Raw genomic sequence first — 13769 nt, 5'->3', positions numbered from 1 at the left:
TTTCATCAAGCGTGCCCTACTTGTCAGAAGTGTCTATCAGGTTCCAGAGGTCTCAGATAGTTGGTTCCAGTCACTCCTTCCACCTCGGTGGAGGGATGGCTCCTAGAGCTTCCTGCTGTGCCAATTTGCATGAGGTCACTCCTGAAAAAGCCTTGTTTTTAAGTGGGAAAAACCTGGCCTGTGTGGCAGAGGGGGCATCCGCAGGGAAGAGGGGCATCAGCCAGAAGTTCCCTTCCTTCAGCATCTCCTGAGTAACTTTTGGGGTTCCTGCCCTCAAGGAGCTCACTGGAGGGGGCTAGAGGCATGTAAAATGGAAAACTTACAGTTCCACAGAAATGCTGGAAATGCTATAGTAGAAGTAAGAGCAAAATGCCCGGGGACAGAGAGGGCGGTGTTCAGGAGTCTTGTGGAAACTTGATGAATAAGGGAAAGCTTGATTTGGCCAGGACTGTCAAAGTGCTTTGTAAGCTGAGGGTCCAGACAGAGGGTAGCAAACGCAGATGCCTTCACTTTCAGCTTCCTTTAGGGCACGCCTCCTCTCGCTGTCCCTCCACTTCCTCACATCTTGGTCATGCCTGGAACTCACTCCAGTCACACTGGCAACCACACTGTCAACCTCACTGTCTTTGAAACCGCTCGGGTTTGCTTCCTTGTTGCATCTCGTAAGCCTTCCCAGCCACCCTGTTCAAGGCGGCACATCTTCGTCTATCCTCTCACCTTGCTTTATTTTCATTCATAGCTGTGGCTCCCTCTGGCATTATGTTTACGAATGGACAAGTGATGTTTATTTAAAGCAGGTATTCATTTATTCAGCTGATACTGATTGAAGCACCACCATGTGTCAGGCACGGCTCTAGACTCTGGGATAAATGGACAAGACAGTCCCTGATTTCATAGTTTACATTCTAGTGTGGAGAGACAGACCAAAACCAAATGAACAAGTAGGATAAATTCTGGGAGTGGTAAGTATATGAAGAAAATAAAATAGGGCAAGTGCGTAGAGTGACTAGTGCCTGGGGGAGAGCCACCTTCAATTGGGTGGTCAGGAAAGGCCTCTCTGTGGAGGGAGTACTTGGACTGAGATTTGAATGGTGAGAAAAAGCCAGCTGTTATGGGTTGAATTGTGTCACCTAAAAAAATCATGCTGAAGTTCTAGCCCCCAGTACCTCAGAATGTGGCTTTATTTGGGTATAGGGTCATGGCAGATGAAGCTAGTTAAGATGAGTTCATAGTGGAGTACAGTAGGCCTGTAATCCAATGTGAGTGGTACCCTTATTAAAAAGAAATTTAGGGGCACCTCGCTGGCTCAGTGGAAAGATCATAGGACTCTTGATCTCGGGAGTTCAAGCCTCACATTTGGTGTCAAGATTACTAACAAAAAAATGAAATTTAGAGACAGTAGACAGAAAGATTGCCACAAGATAGAGATCTACAAGCCGATGGATATCAGACTGTCAGCAAACAACTGGAAGCTAGGAGAGAGGATGGAACAGATTCTCTGTCTCAGGCCTCAAAAGGAACCATCCTCACTGACACTGTGACCTTGAACTTGTAGCTTTCAGAAATTTGAGACACGGGCACCTGGGTGGCTCAGTCAGTTAAGCATCTGACTCTTGGTTTTGGTTCGGGTCTTGATCTGGGGTCATGGGATTGAGCCCCAGGTTGGGCTCCATGCTGGGCGTGGAGACTGCCTAAGATTCTGTCTCTCCCTCAGCCCCTCCACTTATCCGCTTTCCACTTGCACATGCTCTCGCTCTCTAAAAAAAATAGTACATTGGTAAGTGTGGAATATATAGCTCCCTCTTGATTTATCTGTACAATAACCCTATTTAAAAAGGAAATAAGTTTGACACTGGTCTGAATGCTGAAGTAATCCTTTCAGATTCATACTTTTTCTAGGTAGTGTCTTTTTTTTAAACTGAGGTATAATTAGCATAGTGTATTAGCTTCAGGTGTATGATATAATGATTTAACGTTTCTGTACATTATTCAGTGCTCATGAAGTTAAGTGTTCTCTTAATCCCCTTTATCTATTTCACCCCTCCCCCTACCCATCTACCCTTTGGAAACCACCACTTTGTTCTCTGTATTTGAGTCTATTTTTTGTTTGTCTCTTTTTTTCTTTGTTTTGTTTCTCAAATTCCACACATGAGTGAAATCATATGGTATTTGTCTTTCTTTGATTTATTTCACTTAGCATTATGTTCTTTAGATCCATCATGTTGTTGCAAATAACAAGATCTCATTCTTTTTTGTGGCTGAGTAATATTCTGTTGTATATACATCCACCTCTTTATCTATTCATCCATGGATGGATACTTGGCTACTGTAAATCATGCTGCAGTAAACATGGGGCTGCATATATCTTTTTGAATCAGTGTTTTCATCTTCTTTGGGTAAATACCCAGTAGTGGAATTATTGGATCATATGGTAATTCTGTTTTTAACTTAATGAGGAACCTCCATACTAAGTTTTCCACAGTGGCCTGCACAAATTTGCACTCCCACCAACAGTGCACTGAGGGCTCCTTTTTCTCTACATTCTCCCCAACACTTGTTATTTCTTGTGTGTTTTTAATTTGAGCCATTCTGACAGGTGTGAGGTGATATGTCATTGTGGGGTTTTTTTTTTTTTTTTGGTGTTTTGTTTTGTTTTGCATTTCCCTGGTGATGAGTGATGTGGAACTTTTTTTCATGTGACTGTTGGCCATCTGTGTGTCTTCTTTGGAAAAATGTATATTCGGGTCATTATGCCCATTTTTTAATTGGGTTATTCATTTTTTGGATGTTGAGTTGTATAAGTTCTTCATATATTTTGGATATTAATCCCTTATTGGATATATCATTTGCAAATAACTTTTTCTTATCATTCCTCTTTTCTTCCTGTCCTCTACCTTCCTTTCTGCATATGAAAATAACACACTGATCCTAATTCATATACTTTTAAAGTGTTATTTTATAGATACCATATTTCCTGTTATTTGGGAAGAACTGGTTCATTTACCTATTGACCAGTTCTTAGCCCCCTCAAGAATTTTGTCTTTAAAATCCACATTCATATATCTTATTAGGACATCTAAAGTGATTTGATTTGTTTATTTTTACTGTAAAATGGATGCATTTTCTTTTTGGGGGATGCATTTTCATTAGGCATAAACTGAAGAGGGGAGTATTCTACTGAAGCTGATAGGACTTCAGTTTGGGATCTATAAGGTCTTTGAGAGCTAAAGTCTTCAGATGAAGTCTGAAGATTAAAAATAATAGTAATAGTTGGTATGTGTTGAGTGCTTCCTGTTTGCCAAGCACTGCGCTGAGCATGTGATGTGAAGCATTTCATTCGTCCTCACAGATATCTTGCTAGATGTCTAATTCACTCATTCTGCAGGTGAGGAAACCAAAGATCAGGGAAGCCTAGTATGTCAGCAAAGTTCTAGATAGTAGGTTGGTGGACCTGTGATTTAGACCCAGTCTATTTCATGGTAGCGTTTGAGCTTTGACACTTACTTGGTGACCATAATTTGCCATTACAGAGTCCTTATGTGTGAAAGACAGATTTCAGGTTTGAAAAACCAAAACAAAAAAACAAAGAAAGGAAAAAAAGAAAGAAAAGAAAAATTAGTGTAACCTGTTACAGATAAATAGCATTATAGTCTGTTGATATGTAAATACAGTTTCAAGATTACTATAGGACTCCTAGTTCCCCAATTTTACCTAAAAAAATGTGTGAGTGTGGGGCGCCTGGGAGGCTCAGTGGGTTAAGCATCTAACTCTTGATCTCAGCTCAGGTCTTACTTTCGGGTCGTGAGTTGAAGCCCTGTGTTGGGTAGAACCTACTTACATATTTGAGTGTATGATGTCATACGTGTGTTCAAAGTCAATCTACATATGACAACAACACACTAATCCTACTTCAGATACTTTTAAAACGTTATTTAAAAAAAAATAAAATGGCATTTTAAAGATAGTTATATTTCTTTTTTATTATTTGGGACCCTGAACTCTGACTGGGAGTCACAATATACAATTCTCCTTGAATCCCAAAGTAACTACTGTTTTTAGAAGAGAGGGGAAAAAAATCTAGCATCTGTCTGCAAGAGGCATTTCTTCATTTTCCTCTCTATCACCGTGCGCTCTCTGGTGTGTGCAGACTGACAAAAGACAGATTAACAAGAGAAAAACAGAAGTTTGTTAACCTGTGCATTATGCATACATGTGGGAGCCTCTAGATAAGTAACTGAAAGAGGTGCTGAGAACTTGGGGTACCACCTTAACCAAAGAAGAGTACATTTTTAGGGAAGCAGCAAGACAAAAGGTTCTTGAGCTTCTGGGGTGGCAAATTATGGGAAGGCAGATATGTGGGGGAACTAATGGTAGATAAGGGTTAGTTTTAGCAAGGATTGTTTTCTGTTGGTTTTTTGTTTTTTGTTTTTTTAAGATTTTATTTATTTATTTGACAGAGAGGGAGAGAGAGAGTCAGGTTCCCTTCTGAGCAAGGAGGCCAATGCAGGAGATGCAGGACCCTGGAATCATGGCCTGAGCTGAAGGCAGATGCTTAATGGTCTGAGCCACCCAGGCGTCCTAGTTTTAGCAAGGATTGTTACATGGATTCCCTTGGTACCTTCTCTGGGCTGATGAGGGTCTAGTGTCTCTGGTGATTAACTTCTGTTCTTCCTGGTAGAGAGAGGATGAGGGGACACCTTTACAAATTTAGGTCCTGCTTTTAGGCAAATAGGGGGAAAGCAGGGATTTTTTTGTTTTTGTTTTTGTTTTCTGTATCTGCTTCTCAATTGTCTTCAGCTCAAAAATAATCCTTATTTTAAAGTAGCATGTTTTGGGGTGGCATATTCTGCTACCCTTTACAAGCTGTGCATGGATGATTATAGGACAAAGCATTTTTTCCACAAAGAATGCCTACTATGCTGTATGTACCGTTCTAGGTGTTGGAGATACATCAGTGAACAAGACAGACAAGCCCTTCTCCCTCCCTGGAGCTTACATTCTAGCTGGGAAATATAGAGAGTAATGAAATACAGGAATATAGTATTTATCACATGGTAGGCTTTTATGAAGAAAAACAAAGCAGGGAGAGGGAAAGAGAGTGCCCTGAGGGGCAGATTGCAATTTAAAATAGAATGATCTGATCAGAAAAAGGCCTCACTGGAAAGAAGATATTTGAACAAATTCTTGAGGAAGTGAGCCTGTGGGATCCTTGCTGGGGGGCGGGAGTGGGGGTGGGGGGCGATGATGTTCTAAGTAGCAAGAATGGTGAGAGTATAAGCTAGGCTGGCTAGAGTGCCTGGGGGTACATGGGGGTGGGAAGAGATCAGAGAGAGAACTGGGGAGTGCGTAGGTGTAAGTCCAGGAAGGACTGGTAAACTATTTAAAAAAAGAAGATTTAATTTATTTGTTTGAGAGGGAGAGCACATGCATGAATGGGGGGGGAAGGGTGGAACAGACTCCCCGCTGAGCGGGGAGCCGGATGCAGGGCTCCATCCCAGGACCCCGGGATCAAGACCTGAGCAGAAGGCAGAGGCTTAACCGACTGAGCCACCCAGGCGCCCGACTGGTAAACTATTGTAAAGACCTTGGCTTTAACCTTTGATGAGGTGGGAGTCAAAGATCCCCTAGTCTGAGCGCCCAAAAGGGCCGAGTGCGGTGTGTCCATTCACTGCAGTGGCCCTTTATTGAGGGAATGTAGGAGCTCATCTGGGGACATCCTAGCAGCGATGCTGAACAGGCAGCTGAATATACAAGCCTGGAGTTCTGGGATGGAGATGCACATTTGGGGGTCCTCAGCATGTGGATTGCATTCAAATCTGGGAAATCAGACGAGAGTGTGAAGAGAATTAACGGGGACAAAGAGGTCTGGGACTAACTCTGGGGCACTGCGCTAGCTAGGGCCAAGCAGAGGAGACTTGGAAGGAGCAGCCAGTGATGGGAAAATTTAGGAGAGAGTAGTTTCTTAGAGGTCAGTGAAGAAAAGGTTTCAGTGAGTAGTGTGCTCTATCAGACGCTGCTGACTAGTCAGTTAAGATGACCAACAGTTGGCCGCTGGGTTTAGCAGTGGCCGCTGGAGGTCATTGTTGCAATTACATTGGAGGCCGACTGCAGCCAATGCCTCCTGTCAGGGCTCTTCTCAAAGTTGACATGACGTGCTGCTCAGTTGTCCACTCTGTACAGTTGAACTTTTTCTGCTCTACTATCCCTGCAAAATCATTTCTGCATATGTGTCTGTGGACTTGATGTGCAGTTGTAGAGCCGAGGTATGTTCTAGCCCAGCCGCCTCATCATACGGCTGAGGAGAACCCAGCTTGGACAGGCCAAGCAGTGTAAGCAGGTTTGCTCGTGGTAGAACCAGGACAACCCCAGGCTTCCAAGTGCCAGGCTTACTGTTCTGTCTGCCACACCTGGCCTGCTCTGCTTAAGGTGCCAGAGTCCTAGTGATGCAGGATCCAGGAGCCCGACAGTCAAGAGGGAATTCTTGAGACGTTTTACAGAGCGGAAAGGTATTTTTATTACAGCTCGGGGACCGAACTCGTGGGCAGAAGGACCTGCATTGTGATTGTGAGGAATGACTGATTATGAAGGGCTTTCTAGACTATGGAGGTGAAGGTGACGTTAGGAATTGAGTCTATGGGTTTCTGGAGATCTGGCTAATTATTAAGATTATGTTTCTTGTAAATCATTAAGACAGTTAGAAACTAGAGTAGAGTTTCATGTCCTATGTGACTGTGATCTTTATCAGTTGACCATTTGTTTTTCTCTTGCCTTTGTTCTTAGGCAGTTACTAGTGCCTGAGGAATGTGATGTGATGTGTGTGTGTGTGTGTGTGTGTGTGTGTGTGTATTTGTGAGATGTCAGCTTGTGTTTTGCCCTCAGCTTGGCTTTCGCTCTCTCAACAATAGGAGGTTAGTTCCAGCACACGGAGAGAGATCCTTCCTGGTCCCTCTAATTCTGACTGTTCTCTCTCTCATAAACTTGTTGAGCTGGGTGCAGGAGTATGCCCCAGAATGTCCTGGGATTCTTCAACATTGAGCTTGAGTTTCCAGTTCTTGTGCTCACTAGCTGTGTGAGTCTGGGCAGATTAGTTCATGTCAGTGAGCCTCAGTTTCTCCATCTGCAAAATGGGGATAGTCATGACACCTCATAGAGTCGTGAGAATTAAACTGTCACTCGCCTGCCAGGTGCTTTGCACAGTGCCCTTACGTAACAGCTTCCACACAGGGTGGTTCGTGCAATTATTAGGAAATCAGAACTTTAGTTTCCAGGACGCCACTCTTGTTAAAACCATCTTCTAAAAGATTTTTAATTGATGCCATTGCCTGGGGTTTATTTACAAAACAGATTGAGTAGAGTTACACCCACAAATCTGTTAAGATTTTCCCCGAAAGAAGTTACCAGATGTCTTGTTTGTTTTTTTTAACCCCCTAGTTGGTGCTACTGGGGGAAGAGTCCATTAAAACAACCTAAAACAGTGTACTGCACACTCACAGCAGATACGAAACTTGTTCCCCCTTTCTCAGCACCGTCAGGTTCCAGCTCCGCGGCTGCCATCACTCCTGCAGGGCGATAGCAACAGGAGCTTCTGATGTGGCTGGTGTCCCTCAGACCCTCTGTGCCCGCCTTCAGGGCGCTCATGGGTTACTCCCCCTGCTCAGAATGGCTTGGTGCTGTTAGGAATCAGGCAGAGTTTTTCAAATAAACCTGTTCCAACTCTTTTCAAGATATACATAAAAAAATTAATTCATAGGGCCGATTAAGTAGTAATGTGTGTTTATAGATTTGCCTTTCTCAAATCAGCGTCTGGTTAAAAAAAATTACTGACCAACCCGAACCTTTAGTAAGAGCAGCAAAGCATTTCTTAATTCCAGTTCTTTTTCCTTTTTTTTTTTTTTTTTTAAATTTTTGTCGGTGAACTGTTTTCCTGATTCTGTGTACGTGTGTGTGTATAGAGCAGAACTTGAGAGAAAAGAGGGCTGGGAGCGGAGTGTAAAGTGTGAATTATAGAATATTTTTCAGATTTATTGCAGTTGTATTTCTTTAAACACATACAGGGACTTGAACTCACTCCAGACTGTTTTCACTCTTATTATTAGAATGGGACCTGATGCAGTGAATAGAAAAGATAAATGTGTTAAATGGTAATTAGTAGCATTTATTTACATTCATGAAGTAAATACTGGAATTCCAATTATGTGTCAGATGCTGTGCTCAGCATGGGCCGATAAATAATAACTCAGGCTAACCTCTTTTAGTAAGCTTTAATATTATGAAAAATCACATGAAAATGGTAAAGAATTCCACATTACAATAGTACAATGAAAAATGAGTTTCTTTTTCATCTCAGACCATCAGATTTTCTTGACTGTTCTTCCCAGGAATTTCACCACATACTCATTTACGTATGTATCTTCATCATCTTGTTATTTATTTATTTATTTATTTATTTATTTTTTTAGTACAAATGGGATCCTTAAAGAGTATTCCACCTCTTGCTTTTTTCATTCAGCAGTTGTTCTTGTTAATGTGTTAGCACCAACCCATCTCCCCTCCGTTTTATTACAGGTGCATAGTGGTCTATTGTATGGACATACCACAATTTAATTTTCTGGACTTAAAACTTATTTTAAAATGGAGGCACAACTTCCTGCACTACAGAGTTCTCTTTTGATGGGAATTACAAATAAAATCTATGACTGCTACCCCAGTGCTGGCACATGATAGATTCATATGAACATTAGTAGAATGGGTGAGTTGATCGTGTTTATTCAGTTATTCAGGTCATTTTTCTTTGTAGATAATTTGTTTTTTAAAAGATTTTATTGCGAGAGAGAAAAGGGGGAGAGAGGGACAGAACACAAGCGAGGGGGAGGGGCTGAGGAGAGGGAGAAGCAGACTACCCACTGAGCAGGGAGCCCAGTGTGGGACTCCAGGACTCTGGGATCATGACCTGAGCTGAAGGCGGACACTTATCCGAGTGAGCCACCCAGGTGCCCCTATTTATAGATAATTTAAAAACAAAATTTAGAACTACGAATGATCACATTCCAAATTAATGGACTGTGTGTTAATGAGGTTTGTGTCCTATCAGCTGCATTCTCTCGCACTTTATTTGCATAGTGACATACTCAGAAGTGTCCCTCATGATGACAACATGAATAGTTCTGTTGCCCATCCCTGCCGAGGGGCAAACGATAGCTCTTCTATAGATCAACAAACTCTGTGGCACATTTCATTCTGTCTGGCAGGTACTTTAATTTGAATGAATGATAGAGACCTTAAACTCAAGCAGTTCAGACTCTAGAAGCTTATAAACATTGGTCAGAATTATTTTCAGTTTTTCAAGGCTTTAGGGATGTCATTCTTTTTTTAAATTTTTTAATTTAATTTAATTTAATTTATTTGATGGAGAGAGAGACAGCCAGCGAGAGAGGGAACACAAGCAGGGGAAGTGGGAGAGGAAGAAGCAGGCTCCCAGCAGAGCATGAAGCCAGATGCAGGGCTCGATCCCAGGGACTTGGGATCACACCCTGAGCAGAAGGCAGACACTTAACGACTGATCCACCCAGGTGTCCCTAGGGATGTCATTCTTAATCCAAGAGCTATACTCTGGGTGGAGGGATCTTCCATTCCTGTGGCAGAGACCCTTTGTGTCTCTAGGCATACCTTGGTTCAGTAGACAAATGGTCTGACAACATAGGTGTTTTGGAAATGGATTCTCTTGTGACTTGTCTGCTAATCCGTTATTACAGGGGCTTGAAAGGTTCATGGTGGGTAAGATTCCCTGGTAGCTGCTACCAGACATTGCCTGGGGGAGATGTGACACCACCTCCAGGGAGCTGGCAATAAGGCGTGTTCTGGCACAAAAGAACAGGGGCTCTGGAATCAGACTGCCTGCGCTCAGGTCTCCACTGTGTGACCTTGGCAAGGTAGTTACATCTCATGCCTCAGTGTCCCCGTCTGAAGAATGGGGATTATTTAGTACTTACCTGGCTGCAGGAATTCAGTGGCTTAGTAAGTGGAAGGTGCTTGCATGGTGCCAACACATGCGTGCTTAGTAATTAGTAGCTGTGGTTACCATAACTGACAGTACCAGGGAAGGGGACAGGAGACGATAATAGCTACTGTTTGTAGTAAGCTCCCGGGCTTACAAGTGCCGGCCTTTGTGTTCAGTGCCTCACATTCCATGTCTCATCTGATCCTTACAGTGCCCTGTGAGGTATTTTGAAGATGAGAAAACTGTGCTCAGAGAGGATGAGTATCTGCCCAAGATCATATAGCCATTAAATGATCAAATCTGTATCCGACTCAAAAACCTGTGCTCTTTCCTATGAATAATATTTCCAGGGAAAGAGAGAGAGAGAAGGAAGGAGTCTTCATTTTGTGGGTGAAGAATGAGGCTCAGAGCACTTAAACTGCTAGCCCAAGATTACATGGAAACCCAGGTTTCCTTAGACCAGACCCCACGGTGTCTCTAACACTTGACGTGATGTCTTGCTCCAGAGTAGAGAGCCAGGACCAGTGCATTGAAATAGGCTGACTTGGGATAAATGTAAAGGCAAATCTGTCCTTCAAAGCTGCCCACTATGAATTGAGATAGAAGTGTATTTTTCTTGAATACAAAGGAGTTTGGAGCCAGGCAGTCCAGAGTTAATTATGACGGTCCCATAAGGTCTTCGGGGATGGGGACGCAGGACAGGGCATTGGCCCCATTTGTTGTCCCTTTGACTCTGAATCCATACCAAGACCCACGCCAGGGTTCTGGCTTTGGGATTCTGAACGTCTTTCATATCAACAATTTTATCAAATTAGCAGAAGCTGTTTACATCTTTGGGGAAGCAGACTATGGAAGATTTATTTTTTGCTTATTGGTCTTACGTCCGGCAGTGTTTTCCTGATTTACTTTCCTTGTATATCCTGCCATTTTGAGAATTCAGTGTTATACATCTTTTTGGTCAATTTGCTATACCTATCGATTCTTTTGTGTGCAGACTGAAGATTGCCCCAGGGCATTCAAATGCTGGTAAAGAATAATTACTGTGCCAAGTAGTGAGACTAAAAGTGACAACCCATGAACCTTCGCTTAGGACAAGGTAATTGAGTGAAGTTTAGATTTATTTCATTATTCTAGGAAGGAAATCCCACTTACTGGAATATTTCCTGTTGAGATCTGTTATTTTCCTGTTTTTTGTTTTGTTACCATAACTTGCTCATTCATGGAGGAAAAGCCATATTTCTAAAATGAAGTCATTTACTTAATAGTTCCGAGCAATATAGATGCAATCTCTGCCACCGTAGGCTTACCAGATTGCAGGAATACAGCTACAATGGCATATAGTAAATGCTACGATGGGATAATTACAGGTGCTGTGGGCACATGTGAGGGGGGCACTTAAGCCAGTACTTGGAGGTAAGGGAAGGCTTCCTGAGGAAGTAACCTTCAGGCTGAACCCTGAATAGGATAGGAATTAGCCACAAGAAGGTTTTTCCAGGCAGAGGAAGCAACATGCATTAAAACCAAGTGACAAGGAGAATGCTAGTGCATTTGAAGGACTCAGGCATTTTGCTTAGTTGAGAGACTGGAGGCAGTAGGTGCACACTGGTTAGCTGTGGCTAGCTCACGGAAATCATACGAGCCACGTGAAGGAGACTTAGGGCACTGTGACGCCTTTGCAGGATTCAGCTAGGGAATGACATCTGAGATTTGCGTTGCAGAACGTCAAGGTAGTCGGGGATGGACAGGTTCAGCATGTGGAAAGAGTTGAGTGAAAACGTGTCCATTTTGGTTGGGGTGTAGAGAGCCATGGGGAGGGGCCTCATTAAGGCCGGAGTCTGCAGCTTGGGTCTTGGGGTCGTGTTAATGATTTTTTACGTTAGCCTAAAAAAAACATTCCTTGAGTTTCTACGTAGCAAATGGACTGGCGGCAGGGGTGGCAAGAGAAGGAGAAAAACTAGGGAGAAAGCCGTTGTAGTGATCCAGGGAAGAGGGAGGTGATGACAGCTTGGACTGAGATGGTCAAGGGGAAAAAACAGAAGTGGCCCAATTTGTATAAAATTTGAAGAACTTGCTATGAAGTAAGGGAGCAGGATTAAAAGGAGAGCCAGTTACTTAACACTCAGGCTGGTGTTTGGTTTATGAATTTCCGGGATCCTGACCCCTGCGGTTGGTTGTCCACAAGTACCTGGTCTGCGAGACTAGCAGAGGATGGACTCATTATGGTGTCGTGCTGTCGCCCAGATTCTAACAAGAGAATCCACCAGCCACCTCCAGCAGAGGTGCTGGGCAAGAAGGAAGCCTGAGGTTTCTAGTGTGATCACACAGTGCGCATGCCTCTTGAGCTAAATCTTCGTCCTCCCCTTCTCACACCTTTGGTCCGTTAGTCTTTGTTCTGGCCTCTGGAGCCTAGTAGAGCAAGTGTGATCCCTCTTCCACAGGACAGATGTTCCAAGACAGCTGTCCTGTTAACTAGTCTTCCTCAGGGCGCACGTGCCCATTCCTTCAGTCATTCCTCTGCAGCTGTTGTTGAAGGCCTTCGCCAGCCTGTCTAGTCACCTGCCTTCAGACGTCTTCCATTGTGTAGTGTCCTTCCTCAGATATGATTGGTTGCAGCTGGCTGTTACCTGGAAGGCTTTAGAAGAGGACGCAAATTCTTTGTTTAACTTTTTATTTCTGGCTATAAATGGTAATATATACTCATGGAAGTATGTTAAAAAATACGGAAAAGTATAAGGAAGAAAAATGTAGATTCCTGTACTATCATCTACTCATAATTAGCTCAAATTTTGGTTTAATTTCTTCTAATCTTTTCTATGCGAATTTGTTGCAATTTTTTACTGGGTATAGATAGATCTCTTTTATTTTTTGAAAAAGGTTTATTTTAAAGAGAGAGAGCACATGGGAGGAAAGGGCAGAGGGAGAGGGAAGGAGGGAACCTTAAGCAGACTCCCCAATGAGTGTGGAGACCGATGTGGGGCTCGATTTCATGAGCCTGAGACCATGACCTGAGCTAAAACCAAGAGTCAGACACTTATCTGACTGAGCCACCCAGGTACCTCAGACCTCTTGCTTTTTTTTTTTTTTTTTTTTTTTAAGATTTTCTTTATTTATTTGAGAGAGAGAGAAAGCACAAACGGGGAGCAGCAGAGGGAAGCAGGCTCCCCACTGAGCAGGGAGCCCAATGAGGGGCTCGATCCCAGGACCCCAGGATCATGACCTGAGCCAAAAGCAGATGCTTAACCGACTGAGGCACCCAGGTGCCCAGACCTCTTGCTTTTAAAATTTATTTATTTTTAGTAATTTCTACACCCAGCGCAGGGCTCGAACTCACAACCCACAAGATCAAGCGTTGCATGCTCTTCCAACTGAGCCAGCTCAGCGCCCTGTCCTCTTGCTTTTATATTCAACTTTCCCATGTCATTAAAAGTTCTTTAATTATCTCTTGGTATAATAAGTTGTTCCCAGTTTTTTACTTTTATAAACAACATGCAACGGCACCTAAGTGACAGCATTGCTGCACATGAAACTTGTTTGCGTGTCTCATCTCCTTAGAATGGATTCCTAGAATGTAATTACTGGGTATACCCATTTTTTGGGGATCTTGGTACGTATGGCCAGGTTGTCCTCCAGAAGGGGCTTACCCATTCCTTTCCCTTGCCTCCCAACAGGGAGAGGTGAACTCGTCCATTTCAGTATGCCCTTGCCCTGTCCAGAGAATATGATAGAGCTATAAGTCCCACATGTGAGGAGAGCAGGCATAGATGGAATACCA

This window comes from Ursus maritimus, unplaced genomic scaffold (assembly GCF_017311325.1).
Source record: "Ursus maritimus isolate PB19 unplaced genomic scaffold, ASM1731132v1 scaffold_21, whole genome shotgun sequence".
Classification (NCBI taxonomy): domain Eukaryota; kingdom Metazoa; phylum Chordata; class Mammalia; order Carnivora; family Ursidae; genus Ursus; species Ursus maritimus.
The sequence above is the reverse complement of the archived record's forward strand: the minus strand, read 5'-3'. Positions refer to the sequence as shown.